A 23128-nucleotide genomic window follows, 5' to 3' on the forward strand; every position below is an offset into this window, starting at 1 on the left:
GCTCGTTGTAGTTTTGATTTGATTTCCCTGATGATGAGTAATATTGACCATCTTTCTCATGTACCTGTTAGCCATCTGCAGAGGATTTGTATCATGAATGATGTTGAACTTCGTCAAATGTTTTTCTGCATCTATTGAAATGAACATATGGTTTTTATCCTTTCTCTTATTGATGTGACATACATGTTGATTGTTTTGTGAGTATTGAACCATCCTTGCATCCCACAAATAAATCCTAAAACTCCTTTTTTAAAAGAGTATCTGACTAGGGGTGCCTGGATGGCTCAGCTGGTTGAGCATCCGACTCTTGATTTCAGTTCAGATCACGATCCCGGGGTTCTGGGATTGAGCCTCACATCGGAATCCATGCTCAGTGAGGAGTCTGCTTGAGATTTTCTCTTTCTGCCTCTCCCCCTGTTCTCTCTCTTTCAGTAAATAATTTTTTTAAAAAATAGGATCTGGCTAGATCAGAGAAGGACTTAAAACTAAAAATATATGTGATTTGGGGACACATGGGTGGCTCAGTGGTTGAGCATCTGCCTTTGGCTCAGGGCATGATCCCGGCACCAGGTATCAAGTCCTGCATTGGGCTCCCTGTAGGGACCTTCTTCTCTCTCTGCCTATGTGTCTACCTCTCTCCGTGTCTCTCATGAGTAAATAATCTTAAAAAAAAAAAAAAGTATATGTGATTTGAAAATGCTTTCTTCAAAACTTACAAATTCTAGAGAAGAACAACCTAAGCAACATAATTACTAAGGTATATCTTACAGATATATCAAACAATACACTAGTAACAGAGAATACACCTTTTTCTCAAGTACCCCAAGGATCATTCATTTAAAATAGATGAATATTAGGTCACAGGAAAACATAAAAGTAGAAATATTGCCCCAAAAAACTTTCTAAAAACAATAAAATAAAACTAGAAATGAAAATAGCAAAAAGGTCCTACCAGCTAAAAATAGAAATAAAACAATTATTAACAGTTGGGAGAAAAAAAGAAATTTAAACTGAAATTAAGAATTTACTTTTGATGGAATGTTTATAAACTGGTGTAGCCACTGTGGAAAACAGCATGGAACTTTTTTAAAAAATAAAACTAGAACTATCATATGATTCACTATTCTTTATCCATTCATCCATTGATGGACACATATTATTTCCAAACCAGGCTATTGTAAATAATGTTGCAAGAAAGGGTAAATCTATCTTTCCAAATTAGTGTTTTTGTTTTCTTCAGATAAATACCCAGAAGTACAATTGCTGGATCATATGGGAGTTCTACTTTTAATTTTTTAAAGAATCTTCATACTGTCTTCCATAGTAACTCCACCAGTTTACATTTCTACCAACAGTATATAAGTTGTTCCCTTTTCTCTGCATCCTCACCAACACTTGTTATTTCTTGTTCTTTTTAAAGATTTTATTTATTTTATAAAGAGAGAAAGAGTAGTGGAAAGGGACAGTAAGAAGGCAAAAGAGTCTCAAGCAGACTCTGCACTGAGCACAGAGCCCAATGTGATGCTCGACCTCACAACCTGTACTAAAACCAAGACTAGGAATCAACCAACTGCACCATCCAGGCATCCCTCTTGTCCTTCTGATAATAGCCATTCTACCAGGTATGAGGTGGTATCTCACCGTGGTTTTGATTTACATTTCCCTGATGACTAATGGTGTTGAACATCTTTTTCATGTACTTGTTGGCCATCTGTCTTCTTGGTAAAATGTCTATTCAGATCCTCTGCCCATTTTTTAATAGGATTGTTTCTTGCTACTGAGTTTTAGAATTGTTTCTTGCTATCTTAGTTTCTTCATATATTTTATATTATAATCTCTTATTAGACATACAATGTGCAAATATTTTCTCCCATTTGGTAGCCTGCCTTTTCATTTTCCTTATGGTTTACTTTGCTGTGCAGAAGCTTTCAGTTTGTTGTTCTACTTGTTGACTTTTGCTTTTGTTGTTTTTAAAGCCAGACCCAAAAAAATCACCAAGACTGACATCACCTACTTTTTCTTCTAGGAGTTTTGATTTCAGGCCTTACATTCAAGTCTTTATGCATTTTGAGTTAATTTTTGTGTATAGTGTAAGATAGTAGTCCAGTTTCAGTCTTTTATATGTGGCTAATTTTTCCAAAACCATTTATTGAAGAGATTATTCATTCCCCGCTGTATATTCTTGGCTCCTTTGTCATAAAATAACTGATCAAATATGTGTGGGTTTATTCCTAGACTCTCTATTCTGTTCCTTAATCTTTGGGTCAATGTGTCTGTTTTTATGCCAATACCAAGCTGTTTGGATTACTATAGTTTTTTTTTTCTGTTTTTTTTTTTTTTAATTTTTATTTATTTATGATAGTCACACAGAGAGAGAGAGAGAGGCAGAGACACAGGCAGAGGGAGAAGCAGGCTCCATGCACCGGGAGCCCGACGTGGGATTCGATCCAGGGTCTCCCGGATCGCGCCCTGGGCCAAAGGCAGGCGCCAAACCGCTGCGCCACCCAGGGATCCCTGGATTACTATAGTTTTGTAACATAGTTTGAAATCAGGGAGTGTGATGCTTCCAGCTTTGTTGTTCTTTCTCAAGATCGTTTTGGCTATTTGGGGTCTCTTTTGACTCTACACAAATTTTAGGTTTGTTCCAGTTCTTGAAAAATGCCATTGGAATTTTGATAGGGTTTATATACTAAATCAGCCCATTGTTTTGGGTAGTATGGACATCTTAATATTAATTCTTACAATCCATTAGCATGGAGTATCTTTCCATTTATTTCTATATTCTTCTATTTCTTTTATCAAGGACTTAAGTTTTCAGTGTACAAGTTTTTCATCTTTTGGTTAAATTTATTCCTAGATATTTTATTCTTTTTGATGCAATTGTGAATGGGATTATTTTCTTTATTTTTCTGATGGTTCATTATCAGTGTATAGAAACACAACAGACTTCTCTATACTGACTTTGTATCCTATAATGTTACTGAATTCACATAATAGTTCTAATAGTTTTTGGTGGAGTGTTTAGGGTTTTCTATATATAATATCATGTCATTTGCAAATAGTGTAGTTTCACTTCTAACTTCCCAATTTGGATGCCTTCCATTTCTTTTTCTTGCCTAAATGCTTGAGCTAGGACTTTCAATATAGTATGTTGGAAAAAATGGCAAGAGTGGGAATCCTTGCCTTATTCCTCTTCTTAGGAAAAAAGTTTCCAGCTTTTCACAATTCAGTATAATGTTAGCAGTGGGCCTATCATATTTGGCTTTATGTTAAGGAACGCCCCTCTCACTTTGTTGAAAATATGAGCACTCTTCTTAGACCTGAAATTCTTTATCTCTCCATGTGTCCAATCCAAGAATAGAGAAATAAGTATCTAGGGACATGGATCATGACTGCCATTCCAATTTTATAGGACCATATACACTTAGGATAAAAGCAGTACTTAGAGGAATAATATTAAGATGATTAGCAGAAATACAGGCAGAATCTGGACAATGACTACTGTTATTTGATTCATACCAATCTAAACAATCACTTCTGGGATGCCTGCCTCTGGCTCAGGGTGTGATCCCAGGATCTGGGATCGAGTCCCACATTGGGCTCCTTGCAGGGAGCCTGCTTCTCCCTCTGCCTGTGTCTCTCCCTCTCTCTCTCTCTCTGTGTCTCTCTTGAATAAATAAATAAAATCTTTAGAAAAATAAATAAATAAATAATCATTATTTCCACACTTCGGACCACTATGATCACAGAAGCAAAGTTCATGTTCCTGATATAGGGGACATTAATCACTTTGCTATCTTTAACTATATCCATGGAGGATCACTCAAGCCTAGTCAAGCTCAGAAAGAGCTGTCCAGATGTCTGGAAAAGATGATGTCTAACACTACCACTGGTCAGGTCTTTTTCATTCAGAGGCTTATTCTTCCTTTTTTAATGATACAGAAAAAGAAAAATCAAAGGAAATAAATTTATAATTTTATCAATCTCATATATATTAGAACTGCAATACATTTAAAAAAATTATTTCCAGGATTTAAGCACTCAACTCTTGGTTTTAGCTCAGGTCATGATCTCAGAGTCCTTGGATGGAATCCCACATCTGGGTGGCTCAATTAAGCATCTGCCTTTGCCTCAGGTCAGATCCCAGAGTCCTGAGATCAAGTCCTACATCAGGCACCTTGCTCAGCAGGGAACGTGCTTCTCCCTCTCCCTCTACATGCCACTCCCTCTGCCTGTTCCCTCTCTCTCTAAAATAAAATCTTTAAAAATAAAAATAAAAATCTTAAATTAAAAAAAAAGCCCATACAGACTATCAATATCAACACAGAATGAATCTTAATGTTAACCAAAGACTTTAGTTAATAATAATGTATCAATATTGGATGACTGGTTTGTACGTTTGGTTTTTTTTTTTCTCTGTTGTTGTTTTTTTAAAGATTTTACTTATTTATTCATGAGAGACACACACACAGAGAGAGAGGGAGAGAGAGAGAGAGGCAGAGACACAGGCAGAGGAAGAAGCAGGCTCCATGCAGGGAGCCCAATGTGGTACGCAATCTGGAGACTCCAGGATCATGTATGTCCCAGGCCGAAGGCAGGTGCTAAACCGCTGAGCCACCCAGGCGCCCCATTTTTTTTTTTATACATTTGGAATAAATGTATCATACTAATACAAGATACTAAAAATAGATGAATTGGTGGATAAAGTAAAAGAGAATAAATGGCAACCCTATTTTTGCTCAATGTTTTCTTTCAACTTAAAACTGCTTGAAAAATCTACTAACGGTTGACAGTGCAAGATGGTGGAGTAGGAGACCTTAGTTTTGTCTGGTCCCAGGAATTCAGCCAGATAACTATCAAATCCTTCTGAACACCTGTGAACTCAATTTGATATCTAAGAAAAGAATAGCTGCAATTCTACAAATAGAAAAGTGACCGCTTTCTGCAAGTTAGAAGACGCAGAGAAGTTAACCTGAAGTGATACATGCAAAGATAAACTGCAGGGGGGGAGGGAACCTTCATAGGCCAGCACCAGAAAGTGATAGAGCAATAGAAAACAAAATCAGAACTTTCAGAAGTCTGCTCCAGTGAGGTACCTCTTCACCTGAAAGGTGTTCAGGTGGTGAAGCAGAGTGGAATCCTAGGCAGAACAATGTGCTCTCAGGATCCCCGGGATCACAGGAAGACTGGAAGTGCCTAGGTGTAGCAGAGTTCCCAGGCATTGGAGCAGGGAAACGGGCTGCAATCAGTGAGCTCAGGAGTGTGTTCTTAGCTTAGGGTTACCATATACTGCAAAATGCTGCACGGCCCATCGACTGCTCTCCAAGAAGGGGCCCAATGAGTGGCAGAACCACAGAGAAATCCCCTTCCTCCCCTGAAAGGAGCAGTGTAGGTGTGTACCGCAGAAGTCTGCAGGATTAGGAGATGAGAAACTGGGTGACATGCCTGAGATAAAAGTCTGGGTGAGGGATGCCTGGGTGGCTCAGCAGTTGAGCCTCTGCCTTCAGCTCAGGGTGTGATCCCAGGTCCTGGGATTGAGTCCCACATCGGGCTCCCTGCATGGAGCCTGCTTCTCCCTCTGCCTGTGTCTCTACTTCTCTCTGTGTGTCTCTCATGAATAAATCTTAAAAAAAAAAAAAAAAAAAAAAGTCTGGGTGAGCACAGAGTACAGAGACTAAGGAGACAGGAGTGATTGGCTGCTTTACCCTGAAGGCACATTGATGAGTGGGGCTCCAGGACAAGAGATGGGGAGGTCCTCATTCTCATACTCATCCTCTAAAGCAGCATAGAAAACCTTCAGGGAGGGAACAAAGCAATCCCAAGCCCCTTCCTTAGCCCCCTGGCAAGGGCAGTGCAATCTGCCCATGGCAAAGACATTTGAGAATTAAGGCAAAAGGCTCCTCTTCCAGAAGATCAGCAAAACATCTGGTTAAGATCAAGTTTACTGATCACAGAGAACACCAAAACTCAAGCGCTAGGGGAAAATAGTATATAGAATGGATGGGTTTTTCTCCCCCAACCATTCTTTAATCTTTCAATTTTAATTTTTTTTTCTCTTTTCTTTTCAACCAATTTCTAATTATACCAATTCTTTTAAAATTTTGTTTTCATTTTTATAATTACATTCTATCCTTTCATTGTTTTTAATTTTATGTATAATATATATAATGTATAACAAAAAATATGTTTAAAATTTTCAATCTAGTTTCCTAAACAAGCAGACCAAACTACACCCAGAATCTAATGTATCGGTCTGGGGGATCCCTGGGTGGCTCAGCAGTTTTGCGCCTGCCTTTGGCCCAGGGTGCGATCCTGGAGTCCCGGGATCGAGTCCCCGCGTGGGGCTCCTGGCGTGGAGACTGCTTCTCCCTCTGCCTGTGCCTCTGCCTCTCTCTCTCTGTTTATCATAAATAAATAAAAATAAATCTTTAAAAAAAAAAACTGATGTATCACTCTGTTCTCTTCATCTAATCATATTCTTTGTTTTGTTAAAGTCTCTTTTAATTTTCATCCTTACAATTACATACTATCCTTTCAATCTATTAATTTTATTTTTATACACACACACACACACACACATATATATATATGTTTTTCTTTCTTTACACTTTTTTTTAATTTTTTTTTTTATTTGCTAAAGGCAGGCGCCAAACCGCTGCGCCACCCAGGGATCTCGTCTTTCTTTACACTTTTTGAGATGTAGTTTCTTCTAACAAACCAAAATATGCTCAGGATACAGCATATTCTCTGTTCTGTTCACCTCTCTGTTTACACCCCTTCCTTTTTTTTTTTTGTCCTTTAATTTTCCATTTTACAGTTACAGCCTTTTTATTGTATTTAATTTTATTTTTGTACATATGTAAGTTTTTCTCATTTTACAATTCTGAGATCTAGTTTTCTAATCAACAGACCAATCAAAATACACACAAGATCCAGTGTATTGCTCAGTTCTGTTCACCTGTCTGGTTATAGTATTTCTTTTTTTAAAAAAATGTTATATCTTTTTTCAGTATTGGGTTTCTTCTGATTTGTTCTGGGGTTGTTATTGCCGTTTTAGTATTCCCTTCTCTTGTTCATCTGTTCTTTTCTGGACTGAATGTCAAGACGGATAAACTCACCTGAAAAAAAAAAAAGAGAACAAGAGGCAGAACTATGAGAGACCTAATCAGTATGGATATAAAGATGTTGGAACCAAGAGTTCAGAATTACAATTATAAAGATACTAGGTGGGCTTGAAAAAAAGCATAAAAAGCACTAGAGAATGTCTTCCTGGAGAAATAAAAGAACTAAAATCTAATCAAGTCAAAATAAAAAACAGAGACCCAGTAGGCCAGAAAGGAGAGAGATTCAGGGTGCTAAATGAGAAAAATACACAGCCAAGAATACTTTATCCAGCTAGGATGTCATCCAAAATAGAAGGAGAGATAAAAAGCTTCCAGGACAAAAAAAAAACTAAAAGAATTTCTGAACACTAAACCAGCCCTACAAGAAATATTAAAAGGGTTCCTTTAAATGAAGAGAGAGGCCAAAAGTAACAGAGACCAGAAAGGAACAGAGACAATATAGAAAAACACTAACTTCACAGGAAATACAATGGCACTAAATTCACATCTTTCAATAGTTACTCTTAAGGTAAATGGGTTAAATGCCCAGTCAAAAGACACAGATATCAGATTGGATAAAAAAGCAAGACACATCCATATGCTATCTGCAAGAGACTCATTGTAGATCCAAAGACACCTCCAGATTGAAAGTGAGGGGGTGGAAAACCATTTATCATGCTAATGAACACACAGCAAAAGAAAGCCGAGGTGGCAATCCTTCTATCAGACAAATTAATTTTCTTTTTTTACAAATTAGATTTTAAAACAAAGACTGTAATAAGAGATGAGGAAGGACACTATATCATAATTAAATGGTCTATCCAACAAGCAATCTAACAATTGTAAATATTTAGGCCCCTAACATGGGAGCAGCCAATTACATAAACCAATTAATAACAAATTGGGGTCTGAAAGAAATAATACATCAATAAAGATGTAAAGAAATAATACATCAATAACAATACAGTAACAGTAGGGGACTTTAACACCCCACTCACTGCAATGGACAGATCATCTAAGCAGAAGATCAACAAGGAAACAAGGCTTTGAATGATACTCTAGACCAGTTGGGACTTCACAGATATATTCAGAATATTCCATCCTAAAGCAACATAATATACATTCTTCACGAGTGCACATGGAACAGAATAGATCACAGACTGGGTCACAAATCAGGTTTCAACCAGGACCAAAAGATTGGGATCATCCCCTACATATTTTTAGGCCACAATGCTTTGAAATGAACTCAATCACAAGAGGAAATCTGGAAAGAACTCAAATATATGGAGGCTAAAGAACATCCTACTGTAGAATAATGGGTCACCCAGGAGATAAAAGAATTTTAAAAATTCATGGAAACAAATGAAAATAAAAACACAACTGTTCAAAACATTTGTGATACAGTAAAGGTGCTCCTTAGAGGGAAGTATATAGCAATACAAGCCTTTCTCAAGAAACAAGAAAGGTCTCAAATACACTAACCTTACACATAAAGGAGCTGAAGAGCAGCAAATAAAACCTTTATTATTTCTCTTCTCCTGCTGGATTAGATCAAAGAAATCAATAAAACAGAAACCAAGAGAACAGATCAACAAAACTAAGAACTCGTTCTTTGAAAGAATTACTAAGACTGGTAAATGACTGGCCAGACTTATCAAAAAGAGAAAGGAATCAAATAAGTAAAATCATGAATGAAAGAGAGATCACAACCAACACTGAAGAAATACAAACTATTATAAGAACAAATTATGAGCAAGTGTATACAAACAAATTATACAACCTGGAAGAAATGTATGCATTCCTTGAGAAATGAGAAACTACCAAAACTGAAACAGGAAGAAAGAGAAAACCTAAACAGACCAATGACCAGCAAGGAAATAGAAGTAAGTAGTCATCAAAAACCTCCCAACAAACAAGAGTCCAGGCCAGAAGTTTTCCCAGGAGAATTCTACCAAACATTTACTTTTTTAAAAAAATTTATTTATTAATGAGAGATACAAAGAGAGAGAGAGAGAGGGAGGCAGACACAGGCAGAGGGAGAAGCAGGCTCCATGCAGGGAGCCTGATGTGGGACTCGATCCCGGGTCTCCAGGATCAGGCCCTGGGCTGAAGGCAGTGCTAAACCGCTGAGCCACTGAGGCTGCCCTCTACCAAACATTTAAACAAGAATTAACACCTATTCTCTGAAGTGTTTCAAAAAACAGAAATGGAAGGAAAACTTCCAAACTCTTTCTATTAGGCCAGCATTACCTTCATGCCAAAACCAGAGAAAGATCTCATCAAAAAGGAAAATTACAGACCATTATCTCTGATAAACATGGATGCTAAAATTATCACCAAGATATAGCCAATAGGATCCAGCAGTACATTAAAAAGATTATTCACCACAACCAAGTAGGATTCATTCCTAGGCTGCAAGGATGGGTCAACATATACAAATCAACCAATGTGTTACACTACAGTAATAAAAGGACAAGAACCATATGATCCTCTCAATAGATGCAGAAAAAGCATTTGACAACACACAGCATCCTTTCTTGTTTAAAATTCTTCACAGTGTAGGGATAGAGGGAACATACTTCAATATCATAAAAGCAATATACAAAAAGCCCACAGTGAGTATCATTCTCAATGGGGAAAAACTGAGAGCTTTTCCCCTAAGGTCAATAACACAACAGGGATGTCCACTATCACCACTATTATTCAACACAGTACTACAAGTCCTAGCCTCAGCAATCAGACAACAAAAAGAAATGAAAAGGGCAGCCCAGGTAGCTCAGTGGTTTAGCGCTGCTTTCAGCCCAGGGTATGATCCTGGAGACCCGGGACCGAGTCCCACGTCAGGCTCCCTGCATAGAGCCTGCTTCTCCCTCTGCCTGTGTCTGTGCTTCTCTCTGTGTGTGTCTCTCATGAATAAATAAATAAAATCTTAAAAAAAAAAATGAAAGGCATCCAAATCAGCAAGGAAAAAGTCAAACTCTCACTCTTCACAGATGACATGATACTTCATGTGGAAAATCCAAAAGACTCCAACCCCAAACTGCTAGCACGCAAACAGGAATTCAGCAAAGTGGCAGGATATAAAATCCATGCACACAAATCAGTTGCATATCTATACATTAACAATGAGACAGAAGAGAGAGAAGTTAAGGAGTCAATCCCACATACAGTTGCACTCAAAACTATAAGATACCTAGGAATAAACCTAACCAAAGAGGCAAAGGATATATACTCAGAAAACTATAGAAAATTCATGAAAGAAACTGAGGAAGACACAAAGAAATGGAATGGATTGGAAGAATAATGCTGTTAAAACATCTATGCTACTTAGAGCAGTCCTTACATTCAATGCAATCTCTACCAAAATACCATCAACTTTTTTCAGAGTTGGAACAAATAATCCTAAAATCTGTATGGAACCAAAAAAGACTCCGAATAGCCAGAGGAATGTTAAAAAAGAAAACCACAGCTGGTAGCATCACAATTCCAGAATTCAAGCTCTTATACAAACCTGTAATCACCAAGACAGTAGGGTACTGGCACAAAAACACAGATCAATGGAACAGAATAGAGAACCCAGAAATGGACTCTCAACAATATGGCCAACTGATCTTTGACAAAGCAGGAAAGAATATCAATGGAAAAAAGACAGCCTCTTCAACAAATTGTGCTGGGAAAATTGGGAGTCACATGTAGAAGAATGAAACTGGACCATTTTCTTACACCATTCACAAAGATAAACTCAAAATGGATGAAAGACTGGGGGCACTTGAGTGGCTTAGTGGGTTAAACATCTGGCTTCAGCTCAGGTCATGATCCCAGGGACCTGGAAACAAGCCCCGCCTCACCAGGTTCCCTGCTCAGCAGGGAGTCTGCTTCTCCATTTCCCTCTGCCACTCCCCCCCACTTGTGCACGCTCTGTCAAAATAAATAAAAATCTTTTTTTAAAAAATGGATGAAAGACCTAAACGTGAGACAAGAATCTTCCAAAATCCTAGAGTAGAACATAGGAAGCAACCTCTATGACTGGGGCCACAGCATCTTCTTGCAAGACATGTCTCCAAAGGCAAGAGAAACAAAGGCAAAACTGAACGACTGGGATTTCATCAAGATAAAAGGTTGTTTTTTTTTTTTTAAAGATTATTTTTATCATTCATGAAAGACACAGAGAGAGGCAGAGACACAGGGAGAAGGAGAAGCATGCTCCATGCAGGGAGCCCGATGTGGGACCTGATCCCAGGTCTCCAGGATCATGCTCCGAGCTAAAGGCAGGAGCTAAACCACTGAGCCACCTGGGCTGCCCAAGATAAAAGGTTCTTGCACAGCAAAGGAAATTGCAGACAAAACCAAAAGACAAGCGACAGAATGGGAGAAGATATTTGCAAATGTGTTTTTAGATACAGGGCTAATATCCAAAATCTATAAAGAACTTACAAAACTCAACATCCAAAGAACAAATATTCCAATCAAGAAATGGGCAGAAGACATCAACAGATATTTCTTCAAAGACGACATACAAATGGCCAACAGACACATGAAAAAATTCTCAACATCACTCAGCATCAGGGAAATACAAATCAAAATACAATGAACTACCACCTCACACCAGTAAGAATGGCTAAAATTAACAAATCAAGAAACAACAGATGTAGGTGAGAATGTAGAGAAAGGGGGACCTTCCTACACTGCTGGTAGTAATGCAAGCTGGTACAGCCACTCTGGGAACAGTATGCAGGTTCCTCAAAAAGTTGAAAATAGAGCCACCCTACGACCCAGCTATTGCACTACTAGGGATTTACCCTGAAGATATAAATGAAGTGATCTCAAGGGGCACTTGCATCCTAGTATTGATAGCAGCAATGTGCAAAATAGCCAAACTATGGAAAGAGCCCAGATGTCCAGACAGATGGATAAAGAAAATGTGGTGTATATATACAATGAAATACTACTCAGCCATCAAAAAAATGAAATCTTGCCTTTTGCAATGACATGGATGGAACTAGAGGGTATTATGCTAAGTGAAATCAGTCAATCCAAGAAAAATTATCATCATAGGATCTCATTCATATGTGGAATTTAAAAAACAAAACAGAGGATCCTAGGTGAAGAGAGGAAAAAATAAAAGATGAAATCAGAGGGGAGACAAACTATAAGAGACTCTTAATCACAGGAAACAAACTGAGAGTTGCTGGGGCGGGTGAGGAGATGAGGTAACTGGGTATGGACATTAAGGAGGGCATATAATTTAATGAGCACTGGGTATAAGACTGATGAATCACTGAATTTTACCTCTGAAACTAATAATACATTATATTTTAATGAATTGAATTTAAATTTTAAAAAAGCATGGAAAAAATAAATAAATAAAAATAAATAAATAAAAAAGGCATGGAAAAAAGTCTACTAATTAAAATAATATTACTTCCTAATGCAAGATATTTTCCATTTACAAACATCATTTACCTGATTCAATCACAATGATTATACATGTTTTGTATTTCTTGAGGAAATACTCAATTTCACCTATGACTGCTCACTATATTTCTCCCAACAGGATGAAACAGACAAAAACGTTTACAATCCTTTTTTCTTGCACTCTTTTTACCAGTTGTGATCTACTTTACCCTTATGTAGCAATGGTAGGGAGTTAACAACATTGCATAGTTACTGACTTCTTACAATCTTTCTCAACAGGTGTTACACAAGAGAATAACATATCCATTGGGCAAGTGAATTAACTTTTCTCCTATACATTAGAATGGCAGTAGTTTTGTACCAATAGGATTAGGATTGAGAAAATAATCACTGAAATAATTTATTTTGTTCTGTGGTTCAGATGGGGAAATCTGGTTGCAGAGACTATCGGAGATATGAAAAACTATCCAGAACTAACTTACAGCATCAGGAGTAGCTAATACAAAAAAAAAAAAAAAAAAGGAGTAACTAATACTATTAGTCATCATTTCCTTATTTTGTACAGAGAATAGAGGAACTAACAAAATAAAAACACATATGTTAACACTGAGGTAAGACAGGTAAATGAATTACTTAAACTTCATCTTTTTTCTACACATTTATTTTATTTTATTTAAGATTTTATTTATTTATTCATGAGGGACACAGAGAGAGAGAGAAGCAGAGACATAGGCAGCAGGAGAAGCAGGCTCCATGCAGGGAGCCTGACATGTGACTCGATCCCAAGTCTCCAGGATCACACCCTGGACCAAAGGTGGCACTAAACCACTGAGTCACCCGGGGTGCCCTCTACAAATTTATTTTAGAGAGAGACAGCAATCATGCATGAGCACAGGAAGGGACAGGGGGAGAATCCCAAGCAGACTCTGCACTAGCACAGACCTCAATAGGGGCTCAATTTCATGTGCCTGAGATCATGACCTGAGCAGAAACCAAGAGCTAGACACTTACCCAAGCCACCCAGGTGCCCTTAAATGACATCTTTTAAAATACCTTCATAAGGCGTGCCTAGGTGGCTCAGTCAGCTAAACATCCACTTTCAGCTCAGGTCATGATGCCAGGGTCCTGAGACAGAGCACCATAATGGACTCCCTACTCAGTGGGGAGCCTGTTTCTCCCTCTCCCTCAGTTGCTCCCCTTGCTTTTGCACGCACGCGCACGCAGTCTCTCCCCTTCTCTCAAATTAATTTAATCAGATATATCCATAAGCCAAGAATAATCATTAGTATTTTCCTGATATGTATATAATTGCTACAAGAGAAAGTTAGTATACTAAAATCCTGATGGTAGTTATAAGGAAAGGCCAGGATTTGTCTCTGACCAGATTCAAACATTTTTAGGAAGCTCCTAAAAATGAAATATTAAAATAATACCATCTTAATATTTATTTGTAATTAGTCTAAAAAAACCATTTCAGAGCATTCTACCAAACTCAAGAAATGTAACCCTATTCCTTTCTTTTCTCCTTTTCTTTTCTCTCTTCTTCTCATATTCATCCCAGAAGCCTTTTAAAAGTCTTTCCAAAGAACTGTTAGCCTCACTGACAGTTCTCAACACTAATACAATCCTAAAAATTGAGTTTCCAGTTCCATCATCCATGGCCAGGTTTCTAAGAGCACAAAGGAAACATCAAATGCTCAGTCTTTATCCTTATACAGAGCTAGGCAAGCTGAAGTACATAAGTACACAGTAATCTAAATGGTGTGACAACAAAATTAGGCCTAGTTGCAAACCATTGTGCTAGATGATAGAAAAGGAAAAAAAAAACAAAAAACAAAAACAAAAAACGAGGAATCCTCCCTATATTCTTGGGATCACATTTCCTTTGGTCAAAAAAAAGAGTTCCCCTTTCTCAGACTTTAGGTGCCTATACTACCACTCTCTATAAATGAGTTTGCATTTCCTAGGATTTTCTATATTCATAAAGTGTACAAAAAGCCCAATTAAGGAATGAGCAGATGATCTGAACAGACACATCATCAAATAAGATACATAAATGGTAAATTAGCACTTGCAAAGATGATCAACATCATTAGCTATTAGAAAAATGATCATGGAAACCACAATGAGATACTACTATATACCCAACAGAATGGCTAAAAACAAAACAAAAAAACCACTAAAGCCAACAATATCTGACAATATCAAAGATACAAAGCAACTGTAACACTCATCCATGATTGGAGGAATGAAAGATGAAGCATTACTAGATACTCTAGAGATGAAAACTAAAGTTTGCACAAAAATCTGTACCTGAAATGTTCACAGTTTTATTCATAATTACCAAAATTGTAAATAACCTAAATGACTAAATAATAAAATTATAAAATAATCTAAATGACTTTCAAATGTTGCATGGATAAACAAACTCCAGTATATCCATATAATGGAAAACTACGCAGTAATCAATCAGGAGTAAATTACTTACATGCTGAAGAAGAATCTGAAAGGTATTACACTGATGATGAAAGAAGTCAGTTTCAAAAGGTTACATGCTTTTATATGATATTCTGGAAAAGTAAAAGAATAGTGATGGAGAACAGATCAGACTACCAGAAGTTACAGGTAGGTAGAAGATTTGATTACAACAGAACCACACATAAATTTTTAGGTGATAGCCTATATCCAGACAGATACTCTATATTGTGTGTGGGACAGTCACACAAATCTTTTTTTTTTAGATTAATTAATTTATTTATTCATGAGAGAGAGGCAGACACACAGGCAGAGGGAGAAGCAGGCTCCCTGTGGAGAGCCTGATGCAGGATGTGATCCTGGAACTCTGGGATCATGCCCTGAGCTGAAGGCAGACAACCACTGAGCCACCCAGGCATCCCAAGTCACACAAATCTATACATGTGCTAACACTCAAAGAAATACATAGCAAAGTATAAGTCAATCTTATTGTATATTCCATTTTTAAAATATTTTAAAATTCTATTTCATTTAATATTTCTATATCTATACTTAATATAGATAGTATTTTATTTTTCTCATCTCTGTCACGTTTTGCTTAAATTCAAATTTAAATAACGTAGTAAAGCAATTAATTTGCTTGCTAAGCTCTAGGCAGTTTAAAATAGTATAAAACTAATCCGTTTCTGGGGCTCCTGGGTGGCAAAGTTGATTAAGCATTTCACTCTTAATTTTGGCTCAGGTTGTAATCTCAGGGTCATGAGATGAAGCCCTGTGTCAGGCTTCATGCTCAGTGCAGAGTTTGCTTAAGTTTCTTTCTCCCTCTCATTCTGCCCCCTCCCCACTAGTGCATGCACTCTCTCTTTAAAATAAATAAACCTTTAAAAATAGTAATAAACTATTTCTTTCACATACCTATTAAACCATTAAACGATCATTTTGTGTTTTGAGAGGTAGTTCTCTCAGAATATTTGTTTTTCCCCTAGTGACTGCTTTAAATTCTCTACTTCTACCCATTTCAGATGATGAAAATATATTTAGGAAATATTAAGTAGCTCTAAGAACACACTAGGTAAGGACGTCTGGGTCGCTCAGCAGTTGAGCGTCTGCCTTCGGCTCAGGTCATGATCCTGGAGTCCTGGCATCGAGTCCTGCATTGGGCTCCTCGATGGGGAGCCTGCCTCTCCCTCTGCCTATGTCTCTGCCCCTCTCTCTCTCTCATGAATAAAAAAAAAAAGAACACACAAGGTAAAGACCAGAAAGGAACTCATATCTCAGTCAAAAGGCTTTTAAAAATTATTATAAATAATTATAAATAAAAGGTAGACGTCATTTAGAAAAAAATTATTCTCAGTCTTATAAATGGGATAACTTTTATATATTATCGTAAATTTGTTACTTTGAACTTGAATGCCTGTTCTACCTGCTAAAGCCAAAAAGCCATATCATTTATATGATATCAGCCATTAAAACAAAATATATAGTCTAGTCTACTAAGAAATAAACTAAGTACACACTTCACCACCACTTTAGACTTTTCCAACAGCAGGCCAATCTGATCTGAGGTAGGGAAAGCCATACTACAATGTAAGCCTCAGAGATTTGAAAACCCAAGACATATTCAACTCATAAACATTTCCTCGCATACTGGACGTAAGGCTTCTCTGGCTTTCTTTGTAGCATCCAAAGCCTTTCATTAAGAGTAAAATCATTACTCTGTATATTATGATCTCTATTTAAATACTAAATATTCTTCTATCAAAAGAAATTATTTCAGAGGCAACTGGGTGGCTGAGTCAGTTAAGCAGCTGCCTTTGGCATAGGTCATGATCCCGGAGTCCTCTGCGGATGGAGTCCCCACTTGCCCTTAGCAGGGAGCCTGCTTCTCCCTCTCTCTCTGCCCCCCGCCCCCCACCTGTGCTCTCCCTCTCTCTAATAAATAAATGAAATCTATTAAAAAAGAAAATACTTCAAACTATTTAAGTCACAGTTTTCTAAGGGCAACCTGAGTGGCTCAGTTGGTTAAGAATCTACTTTCAGCCTGGGTTGTAATCCTGGAGTCCTAGGATCAAGCCCCACACTGGGCTCCCTGCTCGGTGAGTGCCTGCTTCTCCCTCTCCCTCTGCCTACTTGTTCGCTCTCTAGCTCTCTCTCTCTGTTTCAAATAAATAAATAAAAATCTTTTTAAAAATAAAGTCACAGTTTTCTAAACAATATTCTAATCTATAAACTTCTATCTCCACTGCTAACAGCCAAGTCTATACCACCATCCTATCATGCTTAGATTTCTGCAAGCATCTCCCAAGTGGACTCTTTGCTTTCATTTTGTACATTAGCCAGATGAATTTCTTTTTTCCAGAGCAATCTTTTAAAAATGCACATTAGAAATGTCCAAAATAGGGGCGCCTGGGTGGCTCAATTAAGCATCTGACTTGATTTGGGCTCAGACCACGATCTTAGGGTTGTGAAATCAAACCCCGCCCTGGGCTTTGCACTGGTATGAAGGAGGCTTAGGATGTTCTCTCCCTCTCCCTCTCTCCCTACCACTACCCTGCTCATGCTCGCTCTCTCTCAAAAAAAGAAAAGAAAAGGAAAAGAAAAAAGAAATGTCAGACAGAAAGTAGATTAGTAGGTGGGGAGGGGTGGTGTTAGGAGGAAATAGGGAGTAAGTGCTAAAGGCTAAGAGGTTCTTTCTGGGATATGAAAATTTTATTTTCATCAATTCTAAATTGATTCTGGTGATGGTCACACATATCTGTTAATATACTAAAAGTCACTAAGATGTATAGTTTAAATAGGTGACTTACATGGTCTGTGAGTTATATCTCAATAAATTTGTTATAAAAATGTAAATCAGAGCATTAATTTTCCTGATAAGTAATTAAATTGATATTAAAAATCACGATATTCTACTTTCCTAGCCTATGCTCTTTGTTGTCTGAAATATTTTCAACTCCACTTTAATTACTTTATCAACCATATGATATGAAGCTTCCTTATTCTCTTCATTTTTTAATAAAATTTCAAATATTAAAGGTAATAAAAATTCTGATTCTGAATTTAACAGATGACATTTAAGGTGTAATAAGCAAGACATGTAAATAGTTTCTTTCTTCCTTCTACCTTCAATTTGCTTGCCTAGTAACTTCAATAAGTGACCTCTGTTGTCACCTTAAAAGATATGTGAAAAAGCACTTGTCAGATTTCATTATACTCTCCAAATACTTTAATCTCTTAATTAAATCCCATCGAAATCCCTTTCTAGAAATCTGTACTTCTTGCTTTGTTATCTTTTAACAAGAAAAACAAAAAGAGCAAATGATAGAAATTCATCCATTACAAAAATAAACACCCCACATAAAAAAAAAAATTAAGAATCAAAACACTAGGGACCCCTGGGTGGCTCAGTGGTTTGGTGCCTGCCTTTGGCCCAGGGCGCAATCCTGGAGCCCCGGGATCAAGTCCCACATCGGGCTCCCGGCATGGAGCCTGCTTCTCCCTCCTCCTGTGTCTCTGCCTCTCTCTCTCTCTCTCTCTCATAAATACATTAATAATAATAAAAAAAAGAATCAAAACACTAAAATGCTGGTGTTAACTGACAGATAATGGGGGAAAAAAAACTGAACAGGGGCAAAAAGATTTCCTTAAAGATTTCTTAAAGGAAGAAAACTAGGAAATGGGGGTATATGTGGTTTCTTCTTTAAAAAAAAAAAAAACTCTAGGGTGCCTGGGTGGCTCAGTCGGTTGGGCATCTGCCTTAAGCTTGGGTCATGATCCCAGGGTCCTGGTTTCGAGCCCCTCATCAGGCTCCCTACTGAACAAGGAGCCTCTGCCTCTGCCTGCTGCTCCCCCTGCTTGTGCTCTCTGACAAATGAATGAAATCTTTAAAAAAATTAAAAACTAAAAATAAAAAACTCAACTCTATCATTTAAAAGAAACACAAAATTCCATCCTAAAAGTTATATGGAATTGACACCTCACCAAAGAAGATATACGGATGGCAAATAAGCATATAGAAAGGGATAAGCATTCCAGGGATGCCTGAGTGGTTCAGTGGTTGAGCATCTGCCTCTGGCTCAGGGCATGATCCCGGGATCTAGTCCCACATCAGACTCTCTGCATGGAGCCTGCTTCTCCTCCCTCTTCCTATGTCTCTGCCTCTCTCTGTGTCTCTCTCATGAATAAATAAAAATCTGAAAGAAAGAAAGAAAGAAAGAAAGAAAGAAAGAAAGAAAGAAAGAAAGAAAGAAAGAAAGAAAGAAGAAAAGAAAAGAAAAGAAAAGAAAAGAAAAGAAAAGAAAAGAAAAGAAAAGAAAAGAAAAGAAACGAAACGAAACGAAATGAAACGAAACTCCATGTCCTCAAGGAAATGTAAATCTAAATACTGAGATACCAATACCTAACAATTACAAGGACCAAAATGTGGAACACTGACAATATCAAATGCTGGGGAGGATATGGACCTATAGGAACCCTCATTCATTATTTATAGAAATTTATAAAGGTGAATGTAAGAACATGGAGGAGAGTCAGTAATGTATCCTCCAGACTGAGAAGACCCTTCAATACCAAAAAATGAAGCAAGTCACTACATACTGCTTACACAGCATTTTATTCAGAGTAACTTACATGACAGGGAGGATCAGGGGACAAACAATCCAGGCAGTAAGCAGGTATTCTTTACCACTATTTTCTGTTCCTATCTTCCCCCTCTATTTGGACCTTAATTCTCACCTTTTATGGAGCAAGGGGCATGGTGGCAAGGTCATAGAGTAGTTACCTAAAGTGACACCCTCTGTGTGCCAGAAGATCCCTACTAGTTAGCTAAAGTGGTGCTACAGTATGCCAGAGAGGCTCTCTACTAGTTAAAGGCACTAAAAAGAAATGAGCTATCAGTTCATGAGAAAACTTGGAGAAACCTTAAAAGCATGTTACTATGTGAAAGAAGCCAATCTGAAATGGCTACACGCTGTTGATTACCACTATATGACATTCTAGAAGAGGCAAAACTGTAGGGACAATGGAAAGATCATAGGTTGACAAAGGCTGGGACAGGAGAAAGAATAAACAGGCAAAGCATAGAGGATTTTTAGGATGTAAAAATACTCTGTTATACCATAATAATGAACACATGTCATTATACATTTGTCCAAATCTATAAAATGTACAACACCAAGAGTGAACCATAATGTAAACTACGGACTTCGGTCAATTATGATGTATCAATAGGTTTGTCAACAGTAATAAATCTACCACTTTTGTGGGGGAAATTGATAATGGAGAAGGCCATGCCCATGTAGAGCAGAGGGTATATGGAAAAATCTCTGTACCTTCTCTTCAATTTTGCTGTGACTCTAAAATGGCACCTAGAAAAAAAAATCTTTAAAAATTCATCTGAAATCTCAAGGGACCCCAAATAGCCAAAAACATCTTGAGAAAGAAGAACAAAGTTGGGAGACTCCTACTTTCTGATTTCAAAACATAATGCAAAGCAACAGCAAGAAAAACACTGGACCTGGCATAAAGACAGATATATAATCCAATGGAATAAAATAAAAGCCTAGGAATAAACCACATATATGGTCAACTGATTTTCAGCAAGAGTGCCAAGTCCATTCAACATGAAAAGGACTTCTTTTCAACAAACACTGCTGGAGGGACCCCTGGGTGGCTCGGGGGGTCAATAGATGTTCAATATCATTAGTCACTGGGGAAAGGAAAATCAAAACAACGAGATACCACTTCACATCTATTAGAATGGCTATTGTCAAAAGTGAAAATGCATTTTTTAAGCTTCTAAGACTTTTAAGCTAGAACTCAATTAACCTATTGGCAAGACAACAACACATCACACAAATAATGTTTATCATATGTAGTTCTAAAGCTATTAAATATTAGTTTCTGTAACAGCTTAAAAGAATCACTTGAACAGAGTTCAAGGTCACAAAAAAAACTATCTTTAGTGTCCTGTAACACAAATTTATTAGACTTAAATAACATAACTACAGATTATCACTTTATAAAGTTTAAGGTTCAAAAGAATATTGTATAGAACAAGAAAAAAATGTATGAGTAAAAATATTTTTAAAACCATTAGGGGGATGCCTGGGTGTTCAGCAGTTGGGTGTCTGCCTTCAGCCCAGAGCATGATCCTGGAGTCCCAGGATCAAGTCCCACATCTAGCTTCCTGCATGGAGTCTGTTTCTCCCTCTGCCTGTGTCTCTGCCTCTCTCTCTCTCTCTCTCTCTCTGTCTCTCATGAATAAATAAATAAAATCTTAAAAAAAAAAAAAAAACAGTAGGGATATAGGGGTACGTGGGTGTCTCAGTGGTTGAGCATCTGCCTTCATTATTTATAGAAATTTATAAAGGTGAATGTTAGGTCATGATCCAGGAGTCCTAGGATCGAGTTCCACATCAGGCTCCCCGCAGGGAGCCTGCTTTTCCTTCTGCCTATGTCTCTGCTTCGCTGTGTGTGTCTCTCATGAATAAGTAATAAAATCTTTAAAAAAAGAAACAGTAGGGATATAAAATATTTTTATAAACATGATCAACAACTTAATGCCCATACCTGAACACTGAACAACTGCATATTATACATTCTTTCCCAATACACATAAAAATTATAGAAATTGGCCATATAAAATGGAATGAAATGACAGCTATATTTTACAATTAAAGTCAAGAGACAGTGAAAATGGGAAATTATAGATGAAAAAGATCAGCCAAATGTTGATAAATGGTGAAGCTAGGCAATGGGTACATGGGGGTTTTGTGTATGTACAACAGAATTCATAATTTTGTATATGTTTGAAATACTTCCTAATAAAAAGTATTTAAAACTTGACTATAGAGGTTCTGGTTCAGGTTAAGATGAAGTCAGCATACTTCTGGTCTCACACTGAATGCAACTAAAAGCCCTGGATGGAAAAAGACTCTGAAAAGTAATATGTTAGCAGGCAAAATGCAAAATGAAAGACATCTCAAGGTAGCACTAGAATAGCAGAGAGTTTCCCAATTTTTCCCCTGGTCCCTCCATACCAAAATTCAAAGTTTGTTTGACACCAGATGTGTGTACTGGATGCAAACAGATCTCCAACACCCATTTATTTCTGATTGATGAGTGGGAAAAAGGCTGCTATGAGTAAAAGAGAGTGGGAGAAATTCCCTGGATGTGTGTGTCTTTGCTCATTTTCTCCCACCCCAGAAAAAACAGACACCTATAGTAGTGCAGAATAACTTGCAGCTAGGAAGACATCTAAAAATCAGAAAAAAGAGAAAAATTCTGACAGAGGAACTCTTCTCCAAGAGCACTGAGGGATCTCGTTTGCTCATTTTTCTATCCTCTGGTCTCTGGATCCAGGAGGCTGATATAAGCCAAATTATGTGATAGAGTAGGCAGAGAAATTTTCAGGACTGAGTCAAAAGAAGAAGGATCATGTGGAGAAAAGAAATGTTGGGAATATCACATAGAAGGAAAGTTCAATAAAATGAAACCATAAGGTTCAGTATGATATCCTAAGCTCATATCCAGGGTACACAGGTATGGTACACACAGCAAAACAAAGGATATGTGAACTAAAATATGGGGTATATAGATCACTACCACTGGCTACTGTGTGGTACACACAATGGAAAAATCTGGATAGTAATGCAAAGTTATGAAAACCAAACTGATATTGGAACTACAACCCATAAAAGGTGGGTCAGAATTTATAGCCTAACTCTAACTAGGCCAACTGCCTGCTAAGGCAAAAAAAAAAAAAAAAATAGGAAAGAAAGGGCCGAACATTCTTCATAGGATTTAAATAAAATCTGTAGTGTCAAAGCATGATATTCTAGGAGAATTCTCTGCCTGCACACCTGCTCTAAAAGACTACAAAAAGTTCTTCAGATGGGAAAAAACAAATACTGGAAGGAAATCTGGAAATTCAGGAATGACAGAAGAGCAACAGAAACTGGCTTTTGTCATTTCTGAGAAGTTTACTGTAATTTCTATCTTTGTTCCTTTGTAGATAATATATGTCATTTTTCCTGAGTGCTTGTTACTTGGTGTGTGTTAGCCTGGTTATGGGTTCTCTGTTGTCCTGGGACAGCTACAATTTTCAGGAGAGACCTCTGGGTCTTGGGCATGGG

General features: G+C 37.5%; 1 protein-coding gene across 14 annotated transcripts in view; it reads right to left on the reverse strand.

The window, feature by feature from the left end:
* The window catches only part of MICU1 (mitochondrial calcium uptake 1), a 248023-nt gene that overhangs the window by 205986 nt on the left and 18909 nt on the right, over nt 1-23128 (reverse strand). For 6 of the 14 annotated variants that reach the window (XM_072823521.1, XM_072823524.1, XM_072823513.1 and 3 more), the window contains exon 2: nt 15007-15088. The exons of the other annotated variants lie outside the window; for them this stretch is intronic. The gene's annotated coding sequence lies outside the window, so the exon portion shown is untranslated. The remainder of the gene's footprint in view (nt 1-15006; nt 15089-23128) is intronic. 14 annotated transcript variants of the gene reach the window in all.

This window comes from Canis lupus, chromosome 4 (assembly GCF_048164855.1).
Source record: "Canis lupus baileyi chromosome 4, mCanLup2.hap1, whole genome shotgun sequence".
Classification (NCBI taxonomy): Eukaryota; Metazoa; Chordata; class Mammalia; order Carnivora; family Canidae; genus Canis; species Canis lupus.